Below are 11,357 nucleotides of genomic sequence, written 5' to 3'. Positions count from 1 at the left end.
TGAATCATCTTTCTCTCAAACGCTTTCTCACTCTTTCTCACACAGACAGGGTCACTGGAAGACGTGTTGCAAGGCAGAATTTGCCATAGGACTTTTCAATCAGGTGTGGCACTATTGATTAAGTTTTAATAAAATCAAATGACGCAAATGTTTTAAAAGGAGGGCAAAAGTATTTTTGTGTATTTAAAAAAAAAAACGATTTGACAACTCCTGCACTATTTCAGTACTAAACGTTGAGTGTTGCTGCAGCCTCTGCTTACCTTGACCAATCAGACAGAAATTGCAGTTCGCGCGGGCCGGCCACAAATCTCTCTACTTTCCTCCGGGTTTTTAATTTAGAAAGGCGATGAGCAAAACAATCGTGGCAGCATTAGTGACCTGACATGTTTTATTGGATGGAAACGAGACCATTCTTTTTCAGTCTGATCAACTTTAGGCTGCTAACACGAGCTGTCCCTCTGGCCAGGGTAAAAGAAGCAGTACCGTGCTTTTATCACTTTTTTTGGGGGGGGGGGGGGGGGTTGTGAATGGGATCAAATTTGGTTTATACTGAACAAAAATATAAACGCAATAATTTGAAAGATTTTACTGAGTTACAGTTCATATAAGGAAATGGGTGAATCAAGATACATTCACATGAATGGGCAGGGGTGCAGCCATGGGTGGGTCTTGGAAGGCATAAACCCAACCACTTGGCAGCCAGGCCCAGCCAATCAGAATGAGTTTCCCCCCCCAAAAAAATATGTTGGAAGCAGTTCACTGTAGAGAAATTAACATTATATTCCCTGTCAATAGCTCAAGTGGACGTTCCTGCAGTCAGTATGCCAATTGCACGCTCCCTCAACTTGAGACATCTGTGGCACTTTGTTGTGTGTGAGAACTGCACATTCTAAATTGGCCTTTTATTGTCTCCAGCACAAGGTGCACCTGTGTAATGATCATGCTGTTTAATCAGCTTCTTGATATGCCACACATGTCAGGTGGATGGATCATCTTGGCAAAGTTGAAATGCTCACTAACAGGGATGTAAAGAAACATTTTTGAGAAAAAAGCTTTTTGCGTTTATGAAAAATGTCTGGGATTTTTTTATTGTAGCTCATGAAACCTGGGACCAACACTTTACATGTTGCATTTATATTTTTGTTCAGTGTATATTCCATCTTGGGCAGACTAGGCTAGACTTTTTCAGTCCCGAATTATTAACTGGAATGAATCAATAAATGCAATAGCTGACAAGACTGTGAGTAATTGTTTTATTAGACCTACAGTTGCATAGGGCAGGACTAAATGATGCAAACCTGCATGATGCAAGCTCAGCCCTGTGAGTTTTATTGTCCAACCAGGTTGCTTTCTCTGTGTGTCACAGGAGGTTGGTGGCACCTTAATTGGGGAGAATGGGTTTGTGGTAATGGCTGGAGCAGAATTTTATCAAACACATAGGTTCCATGTGTTTGATGATTCCGTTCGCTCGGTTTCAGACATTATTATGAGCCGTCCTCCCCTCAGCAGCCTCCAGTGGCTGTGTTTAGGAACCCCCCTAGTCCTTTAAAATATACAGTACCAGTCAAAAGTTTGGACACACCTACTCATTCAAGGGTTTTTCTTTATTTTTACTATTTTCTACATTGTAATATAACAGAAAGACATCAAAACTATGAAATAACACATGGAATAACCAAAAACGTGTTAAACAAATCCCAAATATATTTTATATTTGAGATTCTTCAAAGTAGCCACCTTTGCCTTGAAGCAGCCAACAAGAGCTCAGCATATGTGGGAACTCATTCAAGACTGTTGGAAAAGCATTCCAGATTAAGCTGGTTGAGAGAATGCCAATAGTATGCAAAGCTGTCATCAAGGCAAAGAGTGGCTGCTTGAAGAATCTCAAATATATTTTGATTTGTTTAACACATTTTTGGTTACTACATGATTCCATATGGGTTATTTCACAGTTTTGATGTAGGTGTGTCAACTTTTGACTGGTATTGTAATTCATATGAATGGGTTTTGATCTTCCCCAAGGCCAGGGGTTTTTCCAGGATAAAAAAAACAAACATGTAACCTGACTAGAAAAACGGCTCCCGCAAGCTTATATTAAACCTTTTATTTGATTTTTTTTTTACAACAGATTAATCGTGTCATACCAAATTAGGTCCGGAGTTTTACCTGGTTTCATACCAGATCAGGAAAAATTAGAGTCCCCAGAAATGTTTTTCACCCCACCCCACACACACACACGACCCATTGCACTAATACACAAAATCGGATTTTATGGAATACTTGATATGATTAATCGTGTAGTGTAGAGTAAAGTATTGCTAACAAGCAAACATTTAAATTGCTTTAAATGGAGATATCTCCACCATTTCAGTCCTGATTACTGGGAGTTCGCTCAAGGTGTTGTTCTGCTGTCCACTGACAGAATAAGGTGTTGGATATGCCAGGCTAGCTGCAGCTCAGTGTTGGCCTGGAGCTGGGTCGTTACTCAAAGTAGGTTAATGTCCATTCGTGTCCACTGACTCTGACTGTGGAGCCTCAGGAGCGGCAGGTGAGCTGGACTGTCTGTCCTTGCCTTGAATGTGCTGTAGGTCTACCCTGTGGAAGAGATAGCAAGGGGTTAGACAAATCCACGAGACATTCAACAAAAAATGATCGCTATCTGAATATTAGGCTCATATAGTTCAAATATTGAAGTAGCCAAATTAAATACTGAGAAAAGAGAAGATACATGCTACAGTTTTGCTTACATATGAGAGCGGAGAAGGACTCACCCTGGTCCTGTTCCGTCTCCTTCGCTTATACCGGGGTGTCTTCTCAGTAGGTCTGGTCTCGTTTACCAACACCAGTCCAGCGGAAGGTGCTGCGCGTCTTCGTCCTGGGGGAATGAGAGACTGACCCTGAATTTAGGTTGACAACCCGTTGGGACCTCCGTAGTCTAGGGAGGGCAAGGTTTGGACCCTGAGGGACAGGGATGGGGTTTTAGTCTTCTTGGTGGCACATTAGGTTTCAAGGACTGTGTTGAAAAAGCCGGCTCCGCATATTCCTCCTGTCGGGGCACTGAGGGCATCCACATGAAAAGAGTCGTCGGACAATTCTGAGACCAAACTCATTCAGGTAGCAAAAAAACAACAACCGATGCGCAAAAACCGTAAACATAGTCCAGCCTAGACCTACCTGTATTTTATCCAGACGGTAACACGGTTTATTCGGTTGGAACCACAGGCTATTTGTCTTCTCAAAAATATCGTTGTCCTGTCCAGTATTTAATGGGTTAGCACCTTTTGATGAGGCGGGAAGCGTGAGAAACCTAATTGTTTACGGTGACAAAGACAACACTTGAATCGTCAAGAGCACATTACATAAGCAATTGACTGGCGCGTCATTTGGGTAGGCCAAAACGGTATCCCATAGACCCCCAAAGTAAATGCAGATGGAAAATCATGCACGCAATTAACACTTACAGCATGCTACGGATTCTCAGTCATGAGAGGATGACCTAAGGCCGAAACTGTACTGGGGGATTGCCTGTACATTTCTTAACTCCCATGGCTTAAACATTTGGTTTGCAATTCAAAAGTAGCTGGACATCATGTGAAATTCATGATACCTGGTTAAATATTTTTTGTCTAACTCGGGGAGGAACATAAGGGAAGCCAGGGGGAAGGTCACTCAATACAAGATACTAGAAAGGTTCTTTTGGACTCCAACAAGGCTTCATAAAATGGGTTTTATGGACAATAATCTGTGTTGGAAATGTCAATTTGACACAGGGACATTCTTACAAGCTATATAGGAATGCATAGCTACCTTTCTGGAAGGATATTCTAAAACATTTGGGAGAATGGTCAGAATCAACAATCCCAGTTTCATCAAGAATATGTCTCTTAGGTGACAACATAATTACCTAATGTATCAAATGATGGAATTTTCACTGATCACTGATGGTATCCTTACAGCTTCTAGATTGATCCTTCTGCTTTGGAAAGGCCATGCCACACCTACTCTGAAACAGTGGATAGAATCAATGCTGGACGTGGCATCTTATGAACAAATGCTTGCTAGAATCACTGGTAGAAATGAAAACGTTCAGAGAATCACACTGTCTTCGTCACGTCGTTTCTGGGACTGGGAGGTGATAGTCCAGGTTGAATGTTAACACTGTGCTTGTGAACCCATGTTTTATTCTATCTTATGTGAAGCTGAAGTAGTATTAGATTGTGAATGCGTGTTGTCCTGGAAGGGTATGTCTGGATGTCATGCTCAATGTTTTTTATGGCTTTACAATGTGTTTGTTTGATTTTTTTAAAAGGACTAAACTAATAACATCTAGCTCATGTAGCCTAATTGAACAGTAGAAAGTAAAGAATGGGGCAAATGTAGAGGTGGGGCTGAACAGTCTAATGGCAGGCTGTGTGTGTTGGTGTTGAGTTCTCCCCGCGCCCTATTTTGCCCACAGACTAGTTCTACATTTGGCACACGTACAGACACGCTTACCCCCTGCCCCACCAGCCAGACACAGGCCCAGCTGAGCCCTCTGGGTGAGTGATCCTTTATGAGTGGTGATGGTGGGGGGCTCACCTGCCCCAAACGCAGAGTGTGTGACTGAGAGGGTTGTGTGGTGTGTGTGTGTGTGCATATATATGTCTGTTTGTGTGTTCACGTGCTTGTGTGTGTGTGTGTGTGTGTGTGTGTGTGTGTGTGTGTGTGTGTGTGTGTGTGTGTGTGTGTGTGTGTGTGTGTGTGATGTGTGTCTGTCCTATAGGGGCTTTATATGATAGTGAATGTGCCCACGGGGAGCTGCCACAGGAGAAGTAGTGGACATGCCAGTGCCAAGTCTTAGAGACAAGAGGAATACATTGAGGAGCGGGGGTAGACAAGGTTTTATCATCAATCAGGGAATGCCCATAAAAGTGCCACCCTGCCATTTTGATTATCATACTCACTATGGCCCATCCAGACAACCCATGGACTATGTCTGTGCTAAGACACTCCATTTTGACTGTCGTCATTGGTTTCATCCCACAGCTTGTTCTACACACTTCTTTTTTTGATATGGTTCTGGAGGAATAAGAAATATTATAAACTGGGTGGTTCGAGCCCTGAATGCTGATTGGCTGACAGCCGTGGTATATCAGCCCGTATATCATGGGTATGACGAAACATTTATTTTTTACTGCTCCAATTATGTTGGTAACCAGTTTAAAATAGCAATAAGGAATCTATGAAGTTTGTGGTATATGGCCAATATACCACGGCTAAAGGCTGTATCCAGGCACTCCTCGTTGCGTCGTGGATAAGAACAGCCCTTAGCCGTGGTATATTGGCCATATACCACACCCCCTTGGCCTTATTGCTTAATTATACCACTAGTCATTCTTTGTACCCATAGAGCAGTAGACCAAGATACTTTTATATGTTCTATTGGAATATGGTGTTTGTGTGTGTGTGTGCAGCTGTGCATGTATGTGTGTGTGTATGTTTTGCTTATGCTTGTTGTACTTCCTGAGTGTTTGCTTGTGTCTGAGCCACAGTTGCCTCCCTGTGCCCTGCTAGAGTTTGATGTTCAGTTTGATGACTGAGGATCTTTGATCCAAGGCTGTGTAGATTCAGGGAGCGGAGACAGAGACTCCCGCGGCCCCAGAGCTAAGACATAGTTATATATACACACACACGCACAGACACACACACACACGCGCACACACACACACACACACACACACACACACACACACACACACACACACACACACACACACACACACACACACACACACACACACACACACACATACACATACACATACACACACATACACATACACATACACACACACACACACACACACACATACACATACACATACACACACACACACACACACACACACACACACACACACACACACACGCACAGACACACACACGCACAGACACACGCACACACACACACACCACTGGAACACAGAGAAGGGTACAGGCATCGCTGCTGAGCACGTGTCACATTCAAATTCCATATAGAGTTGCATGAACAGCAGAATTGCAACATTTTGTGAAATGGCTGAACACTTACAACGAACCTCATGGCTTTAACCTAACGTTGCGGAGTCCTTGCTTCCTTTTTTTCGGGGGAAACGGAAGTTAGGTTGAAAATACTGTATCCCTGAAAACCAGAAACATCTGCTTCCTGCCAATGCCGCTAAGGGCGCTCACGGCTAAGACACAATTATAAACGTTGAAAAATATTTACATTTCGAATTCAACTCAGGCCGTGTGGTGAAAGTTAAGCACAATGTTTAATTAGCTGTCTCTCCTCACCATCTTTGCAACCAAATTGTGTGTCAGTCGTTCCAGATATGGCTACATGTTTATTGATGGGCTCTTTGAAAAAACCCGTTGACTTTATTCCTCCAGTGATATATGTTTTACTGCTGCAGCAGAGTGCTTTATTGCTGTTTTAAACACCAAATACTAATCCTCCTCAGTTTATAGTTCACAGCCAAAATGGTGCCACCGTTTGTTGTTCGCCGTTTTATCACTAATGAGTAACAGCCACAGAAAGACAGTAACAGAATCGCTAGTCGAATCACTAGACAGAGATGAGAGAAACCGATCAGTGTTCACAGTGTTTGAGGGGGGGGTTAAGACTGGGGTTAGTCAATAGAAAGCTCCATCGACCAAGTAAAGTCACTGAATAATCCCACATTTCCGGTGGGTGAAAGTGACCATTGCCAGACGTCGCTCTGCCTCTGCCTCTTTCTATTTCTCACTCAGGTCTGCCTCTTTAAGGGAGCAGGGGCTGCTGGGATGGCAGACTGTTGGGGAGCGGTTGGGGGTGGGGTGGGGTTGGGAAGGGGGGGGTGGCCCTGCAGGACCATTTGTGCTGAAGCTCATTTGCACAGCGACACTTAATTGGCTACAACAATTAATTAATGTGTTGGAAAGTTGGCACAAAAAGTTCATTTAAGAGGGTTTTAATAAGCAATTAGAGGAAAACCAGGAGAGAAAGGGAATTACCAGACTGGAAAAGAGGAGAGATGGACAGGAGAGCTGGAGGGAGGAGGAAAAATAGAGATGGAGGGGAAAACCTGATCACAAAAGGCAGGTGTATGTTTTGATAGAATATATTGGTCAAGTTCAACTCTCTCTCCTGACTGAATGTGAAAGACATAGTTTTGAATACATAAATGATCTGAGGTCATTATTCTCCTCTCTGAGACTGTGATTACTGTTATTAAGTAGGCTTAAGCCTCATGCTGTATGTAGTGTGTGCTGCACCCTGACCCCTGACCCCCGACCCAACTTGTCCCGGCACCAGCCAGGCCCAGTGTAAAATATCACATGACTAATGAGAGGTGGTTGGAATCCTGGGAAAGATGTCCTTGGAAGACGAATGCATTTTCAGCAGAATAATTAACTTAATTAACAAATTCACATGCATATTCATCAGCCTATTAATGTCTGCTCCGCGCTGCTTGATGAGCAATGCGGTAATAACCATTCCATTTGCATACTGCGATCACACTACTCGCTCCCTTACCAAAAAAAGAGAGAGGGAAGGAAATTTAAAAAATGGGCAAAATAGGATGCACTCATGAACATTGTCGCCAAAACTTACACACATTCATATACTATACACACAGGTACATGTAGTCAGTACCTACAGTACTCACAACCCCACATTCAAACGTACAGTTTAACTAGAGCTTCTGCTAGTTGTTTATGCAGTGAATAATGTAGTTCCTGCTGTCTATTAAGTTTCAACAGCTGTGAGTATTGGTATTAGGCTCAATAGAAAAGTGAGATGGGGGTCTACCCTCCCCAGCTGTCTCTGTCTTCACTCTCACTATCTCTCCCCCCCACTCCCTCTCCCCCCACTCCCCCATTCCCTCTCCCCCCTCCCTCTCTCTCCCCCCACTCCCTCTCTCTCCCCCATTCCCTCTCTCTCCCGCCCACTCCCGCTCCCCCCACTCCCTCTCTCTCCCCCACTCCCTCTCTCTCCCCCCCACTCCCGCTCTCTCCCCCCATTCCCTCTCTCCCCCACTCCCGCTCTCTCCCCCCACTCCCTCTCTCTCCCCCCACTACCTCTCTCTCCCCCACTCCCTCTCTCTCCCCCCCAACTCCCGCTCTCTCCCCCACTCCATCTCTCCCCCACTCCCTCTCACTCCCCCCCACTCCCTCTCTCTCCCCCCCACTCCCTCTCTCTCCCCCAACTCCCGCTCTCTCCCCCACTACCTCTCTCTCTCCCCCCACTCCATCTCCCCCCACTCCCTCTCACTCCCCCCACTACCTCTCTCTCCCCCCACTCCATCTCCCCCCACTCCCTCTCACTCCCCCCCCACTCCCTCTCTCTCCCCCCCACTCCCTCTCACTCCCCCCACTCCCTCTCTCTCCCCCCACTCCCTCTCTCTCCCCCAACTCCCGCTCTCTCCCCCCACTACTCTCTCTCTCCCCCCACTCCATCTCCCCCACTCCCTCTCACTCCCCCCCACTCCCTCTCTCTCCCCCCACTACCTCTCTCTCTCCCCCCACTCCCTCTCCCCCCCCACTCCCTCTCACTCCCCCCCCACTACCTCTCTCTCTCCCCCACTCTCTCTCTCCCCCCACTCCATCTCCCCCCCACTCCCTCTCACTCCCCCCCCACTCCCTCTCTCTCCCCCCCACTACCTCTCTCTCTCCCCCACTCCCTCTCCCCCCACTCCCTCTCACTCCCCCCACTCCCTCTCTCTCCCCCCACTACCTCTCTCTCTCCCCCACTCCCTCTCCCCCCACTCCCTCTCACTCCCCCCCCACTCCCTCTCTCTCCCCCCACTACCTCTCTCTCTCCCCCCCACTCCCTCTCCCTCTCCCCCCCACTCCCTCTCTCTCTTGCTCTTGTTTCCTGTTTGCATCTCTCTCTCCTTGTTAATAATTAATCTCGAACATACTTGTCTTTTATTTATTTATTTGTTGCTTTTTGAAGTTTCTCTCGTCTGCCTGTCAGTCTGCGTTTGTGGGAGAGTGTTTGTGTGGATGACTGTGTGAGCACTTGTGACAGTTCTTTTTTTGTGCTTCTGAACGTGTGGAACCTTCTCCTTTTACAGGATATGTGTGTGTGTGTGTGTGTGTGTGTGTGTGTGTGTGTGTGTGTGTGTGTGTGTGTGTGTGTGTGTGTGTGAGTGAGTGTTTACGCTCTATCTCTCTCCATTGGTATTCTGAGTGGCCCTGATTCTGTATGTGCTGTTGTCACTGATGAACTGTTTGTGTGTATTACCTCAGAGTCTGTACACGCATCATGGGCTTGCATAGATGTCTGTGTATTTCTGTTAATGTCTTTGATGGAACTTGTATTTGATGGTGTTTGTATTGGGAGAGTGCATGTCAAAATACAGCTTGTTCTTTATCTGTGATGTGAGCTTGAAAGAATGAGTGTGTGTGGTTTAAAATTGAAAGTGTGTGTTGTGTGTGTGTGGGTAGATCTGTACGTGTATGGGTGGGATCTTAAGGGAGTGTCTGTGTTTTAGTGTGTGCCAGGGAGTATGTGTGTGTGTGTGTGTGTGTGTGTGTGTGTGTGTGTGTGTGTGTGTGTGTGTGTGTGTGTGGCTGTGTGTGTGTGTGTGTGGCTGTGTGTGTGTGTGTGTGCGTGTGCGTGTGGACATGTGTGTGTGGTATGCCAGCTTGTGCTCAGACAGCAGCAGTTTGCGGAGCGAGAATAAAAAGTGAGGAGTGATGCCAAGTGAGTCCCAGGAGACACATTCAGGGGATAGAGAAAGAAGAAAGAGGAAATAAAATAGGATTTCACACACACACACACACAAAGAGACGACCCAGAGATGTGCTGTGTCGAACATACAAACAATCTAACGCACACATACAATGCACACAGTCGCACCAACACATATAATTGTACTCATTTACAAACAGGCATGTTTGAATACTCATACACCAACACATCAGCACCGAGAAGGCCAAGTACACACAAACACACTTGCAGTCCATCCTTTCTTTTACCATCCCTCTCTTCCCCTCTTTGTCAGAGGGTGGTGACACATTGTGTGCAGTGTGACACAGTGAGGTCTGGTTTGACTCCCAACTACTCCCAGCCTTCACACCTCTGCCCCCTACTGGGCTAGCCACGTCACAGCACCTGACCTTCCTCCCTCCCCCCACTGCCTGACAACTGTGTCCAAGTAAATAATGGTAAATAATGTATTGTTTCATTTTGGAGTCTCTTTCATTCTAAATAAGAATAGAATATGTTTCTTTGCGTTTCGATATGAATGTGGATGCTACCATTATTACTGCTAATCCTGAATGAATCGTGAATATTGATGAGTGAGAAAGTCACAGACGCACAAATAGCAAAATGCTAACCTCTCCTGTTATTGTAATGGTGAGAGGTTAGCATGTCTTGAGGCTATGATATTTGTGCGTCTGTAACTTTCTCACTCATCCTTATTCACGATTCATTCAGGATTATCTGTAATCATGGTAGCATCCACATGAATGTAGAAGTGTTTAGAAACGATTCTATTCTTATTTACAATAAAAGTGACTTCAAAATGACATACCATTTACAAAATAATCCGAAACTCAACCAAAACAAAGAGCAAATGCATACAACACATTTGTAGTCACAAGTTTAATGTAGTCATTGCGTGCTATGAATATGAGACTAAATACACTTTTTATTACTTTAATACACATAGGTGAATTTTTCCCAATACCTTTGGTCCCTTAAAATGGGGGTACAATATACAAAAAGTGTTGTAATATCTAAACGCTTCACCCGATATGGGTGAAAATACCCTCAAATTAAAGCTGCACTTTAACCTCATAGTCATTGTTTGATTTCCAATCCAAACTTTTGGAGTATAGAACCAAATGAAGAAAAAATGCTTCACTGTCCCAATACTTACGGAGGGTATGTCATACATTGCCATATCTGTTACTGCATACTGCAAGCTCATCTCAGTCTCCAGAGCAAATACACGTTGTCTTGAATACAAGCCAAGCCTGCTTCTTGTGTCCTTTGTTTTACCAGTAAGACTGAAGCTAGTTGATCCAAATACACTCTTAGGAAAAAAAGGTGCAATCTAGAACCTGAAAGGGTTATTTGGCTGTCCCCATAGGAGAACCCTTTGAAGAACTATTTTTGGATCCAGGTATAACCCTTTTCGGTTCCATGTAGAACCCGTTCCACAGAGGGTTCTACCTGTAACCAAAAATGATTCTACCTGGAACCAAAAAAAAGGTTCTCCTATGGGGACAGCTGAAGAACTCTTTTGGAACCCTTTTTTCTAAGAGTGTACATTGCATGAATATCACAATGAATTGATCCAGATGTTGAAGTCAACACTATTGGTTTCTGATGCAGCTGG

At 44.9% G+C, this 11,357-nt stretch overlaps 1 long non-coding RNA gene across 1 annotated transcript; it reads right to left on the bottom strand.

The window, feature by feature from the left end:
* Nucleotides 1–2,089: 2,089 nt before the first annotated feature.
* LOC135563683 (uncharacterized) lies at nt 2,090–3,379 on the bottom strand. Its single transcript, XR_010460434.1, has 2 exons — nt 2,772–3,379; nt 2,090–2,595 (listed from the first exon to the last, which is right to left on the bottom strand). It is a non-coding gene; the product is annotated as an uncharacterized LOC135563683 (long non-coding RNA).
* Between the last annotated feature and the right edge of the window lie 7,978 nt (nt 3,380–11,357).

The sequence above is a fragment of the Oncorhynchus nerka genome, linkage group LG21 (genome assembly GCF_034236695.1).
Source record: "Oncorhynchus nerka isolate Pitt River linkage group LG21, Oner_Uvic_2.0, whole genome shotgun sequence".
NCBI classification, from domain to species: domain Eukaryota; kingdom Metazoa; phylum Chordata; class Actinopteri; order Salmoniformes; family Salmonidae; genus Oncorhynchus; species Oncorhynchus nerka.
The sequence above is the reverse complement of the archived record's forward strand: the minus strand, read 5'-3'. Positions and strand labels throughout refer to the sequence as shown.